Source organism: Gorilla gorilla, chromosome 4 (genome assembly GCF_029281585.2).
Source record: "Gorilla gorilla gorilla isolate KB3781 chromosome 4, NHGRI_mGorGor1-v2.1_pri, whole genome shotgun sequence".
Taxonomy (NCBI): domain Eukaryota; kingdom Metazoa; phylum Chordata; class Mammalia; order Primates; family Hominidae; genus Gorilla; species Gorilla gorilla.
Window position 1 is genome coordinate 120,654,097 of NC_073228.2, and position 9,354 is coordinate 120,663,450.

A 9,354-nucleotide genomic window follows, 5' to 3' on the forward strand; every position below is an offset into this window, starting at 1 on the left:
GATAGAGTCAAGACTAAAGCTTGGGTGTGCCCGCTTCAGAGGCTAAGATATTGGTCCCCCAATACTGCTAAGGCACGTCTTCAAGATTAGTTCAAGTCCACAGTTCTTTCTCTCCACTTGCCCTCCGCTCCTACATTTCCTCCAATAGACAAGTAGGTCTTCAGCATTTTGGGGTTCTGCCTTTTTTTTGAGACCGAGTCTCGCTCTGTCGCCCAGGCTGGAGTGCTGTGGCGCGATCTCAGCTCAAGGCAACCTCCGCCTCCTGGGTTCAAGCAATTCTCCTGCCTCAGCCTCCCAAGTATTACAGGTGTGTGCCATTATGCCCGGTTAATTTTTGTATTTTTAATAGAGATGGGGTTTCCCCACGTTGGCCAGGCTGGTCTCGAACTCCTGACCTCAAGTGATCCACCCACCTCGCCCTCCCAAAATGCAGGGATTACAGGCGTGAGCCACTGCACCCGGCCTGGGGTTCTGCCATTTTTAAAAATTGTGTGTTTGTGTGTGTTCTGTAATAGACTTCATTATTTAGCACCATTTTATTTGTACAGAAAATTGAGCAGAAGGTACAATTTTCATGTACATTTCCCCCTTCTCCCCACCCTCAGTTTCCCCTATTATTAACATCTTGCATTAGTGTGGTACACCTGTTACAATGGATGAGCAAATACTATACATTATTATTAGCTGAAGTCCATAGTTTACATTAGGGCTCACTAATGTTCTAAACACACAGGAGTTTTGTCAAGTATTTAATGTCGCAGATCCACTATTACAAAATTATACAAAACAGTTTTACTGTCCTAAAAATCCCTTTTACTCCACCTATTATCTCTCCCTCTCTCCTCCCAAGGCCCTGGCAACCACTGATCTTTTTACCATCTCTATAGTTTTGCCTTCTCCAGAATGTTATATTATTAGAATCATACAGGATGTAGCCTTTTCAGACTGGCTTCTTTCACTTAGCAACATGCATCACTTCATGTCTTTTTTGGCTTGCTAGCTCATTAAAAAAAAATAGATGAATGATACTCCTTTGTATGGATGTACTACAGCTTTTTTAAAAAGTCTCTTCATCTACTGAAGGACGCTTTGGTTGCCTTAAAAACTGGCAATTATGAATAAAACTAGTATAAACCTTTGTATGTGGGTTTTTGTATGGACATAAGTTTTCAACTACTTTGATTAAATACCCAGGAGCATAATATCTGTATCGTATAGTAAGAATATGTTTAGGTTTGTGAGAAATTGTACCATTTGCATTCCCACCAGCAATGAATGAGAATTCATGTTACTCCACATCCTCACCAGATCTTGGTGTTGGTGTATAGTGGTATCTCATTGTTGTTTTAATTTGCAGTTTCTTAATGATACATGAAGTTGAGCATCTTTTCATATGTGTGTCATTTGTATATCACCATTGGTGAGGTGTCTATTTAGATCTTTTGCCCATTTGTGTTGTTCATTTTCTTATTGTTTAGGTTTTTTTTGTTTTTTTTTTTTTTTTTGAGACGGAGTCTTGCTCTTGTCGCCCAGGCTGGAGTGCAATGGCACAATCTTGGTTCACTGCAACCTTTGCCTCCCGGGTTCAAGTGATTCTCCTGCCTCAGCCTCCCGAGTAGCTGGGATTACAGGCACCCGCCACCACACTCAGCAAATTTTTGTATTTTTAGTAGAGACGAGGTTTCACCATGTTGGTCAGGTTGGTCTCGAACTCCTGACCTCGTGATCCACACCCCTTGGCCTCCCAAAGTGCTGGGATTACAGGCGTGAGCCACCACAACTGGCCTCCTATTGTATAGTTTTAAGGGTTTTTTGCATATTTTGAGTAACAGTGCTTATATGTCTTTTGCAAATATTTTCTCCTAGATTTCTGTTTTTTTTAATAGTCAGTGATTCAACTTACCTGTGTTCTAAATTCTGAGAAAGTAAAAGGACTAATTCAGGAGGTCATAACAAATGGAAGCATCGGTTATTAATTCATCATTTTAAGAGAAAGGAACAGCCAATATAGATAGCAAAATAATGTTATTTCTAGCACGATGTTTTTCAAAGTAAATTTCACAAAACATTAGTTCTGTGAAGATTTGAAAGATACCTGCTGTAAAATAAGTTTGTGAAGAGTCAGATTAAAAATAACTGAACCGGCTTCTTTGCTGTGGGTCTTCTCAGAGCCTTCATGCTGGTGTTCATTGTGATGGGGGAGGGTGAGAGTACACCTCTTTTTCCAAAGTCGTTTAACTACAGAACTCTTATTTAAGGTGTGTCAAAGAGCAATGAACATCTGTTTGGACAAGGCACCTTGAATCTTGTGAGTCCTATCAATAGGCTCCTGAAAAGTAAGATGGCAAAAGTAAAGTGAGTTTATAGGGTCTTGCTCTGAGCCCCTCTTTTCCTCCACCCTTCTTGCCCCATACTATTTTTATTCAGCAACTTTTTTTTGAAAGTTTATTATGCAGAAGGCTTGGCATTAAGTCCTTTAAGTGATATAATAATGAAAAATGCTCAGTTTTGCTGTTTCTAGAGATAACCAGATCCAAACTTTTCTTATACTAGGATTATACCAATTACAATAACATATAAGCAGGATTTGACCAATAAGATTAATCATTCATTTAGTCACCAGTTATTTATTGATTAGCTCCCACATGCCAGGCTCTGTATGGGCACTGGAGATAGAACGGTGACCAAGAGCATCTTTTCATATGTGTGTCATTTGTATATCACCATTGGTGAGGTGTCTATTTAGATCTTTTGCCCATTTGTGTTGTTCATTTTCTTATTGTTTAGGTTTTTTTTGTTTTTTTTTTTTTTTGAGACGGAGTCTTGCTCTTGTCGCCCAGGCTGGAGTGCAATGGCACAATCTTGGTTCACTGCAACCTTTGCCTCCCGGGTTCTGTTTTTTTTTTTTTTGAGACGGAGTCTTGCTCTTGTCGCCCAGGCTGGAGTGCAATGGCACAATCTTGGTTCACTGCAACCCTTTGCCTCATAGAGTTTACAGTCTAGGGAAGGCTAAGAGACAATAAACAAGAAAACAAATAAATAAGCAAGATAATCTCATACAGTGTTAGCAGTGAAGAAGGAGGAAGAGGAGGAGACAGACAAAGAGGGTGACAGAGATGGCAGTGCTTGGCAATGTTTTTCTATTAAAGCCAAATAGTAAATATTTTAGGTTTTACAAGCCATAGAGTCTCTGTCACAACTATTCAACCTATAGTTGCAACATGAATGCAGCCACAGACAGTGTGTAAACAAAAGGGTATGGCTGTGCTCCAATAAAACTTTATTTACACAAAGAGTCCAGGGACAGATTTCACTTGCTGGCTCTAGTTTGCTGACTATGGGGATAGATAATGATTTGATGGGAGTTGGGATTACTTTAGATTGAGTTTCAAGAAAAACTCTTTAAGAGCAGGTACAGGCCGGGTGCGGTGGCTCATGCCTGAATCCCAGCACTTTGGGAGGCCGAGGCGGGCAGATCACCTGAGATCGGGAGTTCGAGACCAGCCTGACCAACATGGAGAAACCCCGTCTCTACTAAAAATACAAAATTAGCTGGGTATGGTGGCACATGCTTGTAATCCCAGCTACTAGGGAGGCTGAGGCAGGAGAATCGCTTGAATCTGGGAGGCGGAGGTTGCGGTGAGCGGAGATCACGCCATTGCACTCTAGCCTGGGCAACAAAAGTGAAGCTCCGTCTCAAAAAAATAAATAAATAAATAAAAGCAGGTACCATTTGAGCTGAGATCATAATTATAAGAAGGAAGCAGCCATAGAAATGTTCTGGAGGATGAATTCTATTAGAGAAACTATTAGGTGGGTGCAAACATAATTGTAGTTTTTGAGCGTCTTTTCACATGCTTGTCATTTTGTATATCACCTTTGGTGAGGTGTCTGTTCAGATCTTTTGCCCATTTATGTTGTTCATTTTCTTATTGTTAATTTTAAGGTTTTTTTTTTTTGCATATTTTGAGAAACTTTACAGTGCTTTACAGATACGTCTTTTGCAAATATCTTCTCCTAGAGTTCTGTGTTTTTTAATGGTCAGTGATTCAACTTATCTGTGTTCTAAATTCTGTGAAAATAAAAGGACTAATTCAGGAGGTCATAACAAATGGAAGCACCAGTTACTGAGTCATCATTTCGAGAGTAATGAACGCCAATATAGATAGCAAAATGTTATTTCTTTTTTTTTTTGTTGTTGAGACGGAGTCTTGCTCTGTTGCCCAGGCTGGAGTGCAGTGGCACGATCTTGACTCACTGCAAGCTCCGCCTCCCAGGTTCACGTCATTTTCCTTCCTCAGCCTCCCAAGCAGCTGGGACTACAGGCGCCTGCCACCATGCCTGACTAATTTTTTGTATTTTTAGTGGAGATGGGGTTTCACCGTGTTAGCCAGAATGGTCTCGATCTCCTGACCTCGTGATCCACCTACCTCGCTCTCCCAAAGTGCTGGGATTACAGGCGTGAGCCACTGCGCCCGGCCCCAGTAATGTTATTTCTACATTACTTTTAAAACCAATGGCATTACTTTTAAATGGCAAACAGCCCAATTACGTTTGCCCCAACCTGATAGCAACTGCAAAAATCTTGTGAGAAGAACAAGCTTGACCTGGTCAAATATCAGCAAGAAAGCCTTGAACCTAGATCACAGTGAGCAAGGTGGCATCTGCAAAATGAGAATGTGGAGAAATAGGCAGGGCCCAACACATGCTAATTTGGATTTTAGTCTAACTTCAATATGAAGCCGTTGCAGGTTTTTATGAAAGGGGCTAAGAAACCTGAATGCCATTTTAAAAAGATGACTCTGCCTGTTAGGTAAAGAAGGGAAGGAAGAATGGAAGCAGTCAGGATACTGTCGTAATGAACCAGAATAGAGGAACTATGAGCACGGGCTAGGGTTGTTGTTGTGAACATGGAAAGTTGTGAATAGATTCGGAATAGGAAGTGGAAGCAAAACCAGTGGGAGAATGAAAATTAGATGTGAAGAGTGAAGGAAACGTTGAATCAAAGATGACTCTGAGGGACTTGAACAACTGGGTATATGGAGATGTTATTTAGAGAGATGGCAAATATTAGGGTGGAGCTTATCTTGGGAGTGAAAAATCAAGAGCTCTGTTTTGGAGGGATGTTGAGTTTGAGAGATCTTTTAGACATCTGAGTGGAGATTCCATGCAATCAGTCATTTGGTTATATAAGTGTGGAGTTCATTAGAAGGTAAAGTTCAAGAGTCAGCTGTAAGGGCCAGGCGCCGTGGCTCACATCTGTAATCCTAGCACTTTGGGAGGCCGAGGTGGGCAGATCACCTGAGGCCAGGAGTTCAAGACCAGCCTGGTCAACATGGTGAAAACCGTCTCTATTAAAAATACAAAAATTAGCCAGGCATGGTGATGCATGCCTCTAATCCCAGCTACTCGGAAGGCTGAGGCAGGAGAATCTCTTGAGCCCGGGAGGCGGATGTTGCAGTGAGCCGAAATCGTGCCATTGCACTCCAGCCTGGGTAATAAGAGCGAAACTGCTTCTCAAAAAAAAAAAAAGAAAAAGAAAAAAGAAAAAGAAAAAGAAAGAAAGAAACGAAAGAAAGGAAAAGAATCATCTGTTAGGAAAGACACAAGACTGAAATAGACCAGTTGAGGAGGGAATTTCTTTATTATAACACCTATCATATTCTGGTATAGTTATCTCTTTCTTTACTGATTTACGTTGTAGCTTGTGAGTACCTGAGGGGCAGAATAAGGATCTTACTCAGTTTGTTCTTCCTGTACCTAGTACAGTGTCTACCAGTCAGGAAGTTTTAAATAAATATCTGTTGAATTTTTTAAGACTATTGACTCCATATTCTTAGCTCTCTTTTTCTCCTGTGGCCTCATTATTTATTTCCATTTGGCAAATAAAATGGATAAAAACTACAACATGAGAAAAAAGACCCCTAGTTAAAGGCACTTGAACATTTTACCTTTTAGCCTTGGCTGAACACAGAGGCTGGAATGGAACATGCACAGTTAGCCAGAGTGTCATAGTCACCTTAATGATCCACACAGCTAGTGGTATAATTTATTAGCCTGCTGGGAACATTATTGATCATGGAGATGACTAAAATAATTGGAGCAGCCAAATTGTGGTTCTGTGCCCATTTGAAAAGTGATCTTGTAATTTGGTGATTTTTCTTCATTTGTTTCCAAATTGCAGTGTTGGAAAAGGTCTTAGAGATTATCTGGCACAATATTATTATTTTATAGTTCAGAGAAGTTAAGTGCCTTGATCCAGGACACATGGCTAGTGGTGGAAACACTGGTCCCAAGGCTCCTAATCCCTTATCCTTTCAACAACACTCTAGTGTGGGAGAGTAATGTGAGCAGGAAATAGCTTCTGTTTTTATATATCATTATATGTCACTGAATTTTTTTTTCTGTAGCCGCAAAGTAACCTAGCTCAGGCTGCTTGATCCTGTGTATGAATAGCTTTATAAATAAAGTTCTGTACACATGTGGATCCCTTTGTAGGAAAGAGGTGAGAGTAGCACTCAAACTTCTTTCCATATTATCAGTTGTTGGCTGTCCACTGTTTCAGAGATTCCTAGGGTAAGAGTGTGAGTGTGTGAGTGTGTGTGTGTGTATGTATGTATTATTGTTGTCATTGTGTTTTATATATATATATATATATATATTTTTTTTTTTTTTTTTTTTGAGATGGAGTCTCGCTCTGTTGCCCAGGGTGGAGTGCAGTGGTGTGATCTCGGCTCACTGCAAGCTCCGCCTCCCGGGTTCACACCATTCTCCTGCCTCAGCCTCCCGAGTAGCTGGGACTACAGGCGTGTGCCACCATGCCCGGCTAATTTTTTGTATTTTTTAGTAGAGACGGGGTTTCACCATGTTAGCCAGGATGGTCTCGATCTCCTGACCTCGTGATCCACCCGCCTCGGCCTCCCAAAGTGCTGGGATTACAGGCGTCAGCCACCCCGCCCGGCCGTCATTGTGTTATATTTATTTATTTATTTATTTTGAGATGGAGTTTTGCTCTTCTTGCCCAGGCTGGAGTGCAATGGCACAATCTCGGCTCACCACAAACTCCGCCTCCCAGGTCCAAGAGATTCCCCTGCCTCAGCCTCCCGAGTAGCTGGGATTACAGGCATGAGCCACCATGCCTGGCTAATTTTGTATTTTAGTAGAGACAGGGTTTCTCTATGTTGGTCAGGCTGGTCTCGAACTCCTGACCTCAGGTGATCTGCCCGCCTTGACCTCCCAAAGTGCTGGGATTACAGGCGTGAGCCACCGTGCCTGGCCATTGTGTTATATTTAAATTTTATGAATATTATATATCTTTCCTGAGAGTTAGGGCTCTTGTCTGGGGAATTTGTGGTCTGAAAATCTATTTTCTTGGAGAGTAGTTGATATAATCAAGGAAAATAGAGCTAGAAATCTCAATTATGAATTTTTTGTGTGTGTGACAGGGTTTTACCCAGGCTGGAGTGCAATGGCATGATCTCTGCTCACCTCTGCCTCCCGGGTTCAAGCGATTCTCGTGCTTCATTCTCCTAGTAGCTGGGACTACAGGTGTGCGCCACCACACCCAGGTAATTTTTGTATTTCCAGTAGAGATAGGGTTTTACCATGTTGGCCAGGCTAGTTTCGAACTCCTGGCCTCAAGTGATCCACCCACCTCGGCCTCCCAAAATGCTGGGATTACAGGCATGAGCCACCATGCCCGGCTTCAGCTACCAATTCTAAATTATGAACCATATGTTGGGTTAGCAAAAACAGAGTAGATGGAATTATTCAACAACCTTTTATTTCTTCACCTTTTTTTTTTTTTAAGAGTTGGGGTCTTGCTGTATTGGGCAGGCTGGAGTGCAGTGGCTATTCACCAATGTGATTATATGCACAGCCTTAAAATTCTGGGATCAAGGGATCTTTTTGTTTCAGCCTTTCCAGTAACTGGGACTACTGGTGTGCCCACTGTACTCAGATCTCATTTTCCTTTTTGATGATCAAAGGTAATATATATGACTCTTAACCCACTGAAAAAATTTAATTTAAAAACTTAAAGGTGGCTTTGGCAAAATAGAAGGAAAACTGACAGTATTTGAATGGTATGAACTTTCAGCTAGTAAGCTGATCCATCTTACCTACATCCCTTACCTCAAAGCTCTTAGGTATAGACCTAAGTGTGCAAAGGGTGGCCAGAGAGCTGGCTTATACCATCAAAGTGGTTGAACCTGGATCCAACCAGGGAAAGACCTGTTCTAATTCAGATCCTGTTCTCAAGATGCAGTAGAAATGGTGTCTGATGACAGTGGTTGGACCAACATCCAGTGTCCAGCTGGACACCTTTTCTACCAAATCAGGTCTGCAGGAAACAGACACTTGGACAAGAGGTAGGATTTTATTCTTGTATGTTCTTAGGCTTCCCAGAAACAATGGCATTTTCTGAAAAGCTTAGTAAAACTTTCGGAAGTTCCAGTAATTATTTCATACTCTGTGGACTCTGCTAACAATATTGCAGACTTTGGAAATGTTCCAGAAGCTATATGCTAAACAGAAACCCTCTTTGCACCTTATGATTCATATTAACTATTCCCCTTTCCAAATTCCACAGGCACTTCTCTATCCGCTTCTTCTACTCATCCTCCTCCCATGGGCTGCGTGTCCATTATTTTCTTCTCTGTTTCACCCTGCAAATTTGAATTTCAAAATTCTCCTACTTTCATGATTAATTCCCCCTAAAAAAGTTAAATCCATATTTACCTTATAACACAGCAATTCCACTTTTCGGTATTTACTCAATGGAAATGAACACATATATCTACAAAAAGACTTGTACAAGAATGTTCACAGTAGCTTTGCTCATAATAGCAAGTTTGAAAACTGCAAATAACCGAGATGTCCATCAACATAATCTGGATAAACAGGCTATGGTATATTCATACAATGGAATACTACTCAACAATAAAAGGGAACCAACAACTGGTCTTCAGAAGACATGGATATATTGTGCTGCATGAAAGATGTCAGAAGCAAGATGCCTATAGAATATATGTATTTATATAAAATTGAAGGACATAGGCAATGCTAATCTGTGGTGACAAATATCAGTAGTACAGTGATGGCCTTTGGCCAGGAGGGGCCATGGAGATTGACTGGAAAGGGCTGGAGGAAGCTCTATGGGATGATGGAAATGTTTTGTGACTTGACAGCAGTGTGTGCTATATGAGTGTTTGCATTCGGAAAAACATCAAACTGTAACATTTAAGATCTGTGCATTTCACTGCATGTAAATTAAAACTCAATTTAAAATAAAAACATGAAAGGAAGCACATTCTTTTTCTAGCCCTCAGTTTTGCTTTTTTCCTATCACTTAGG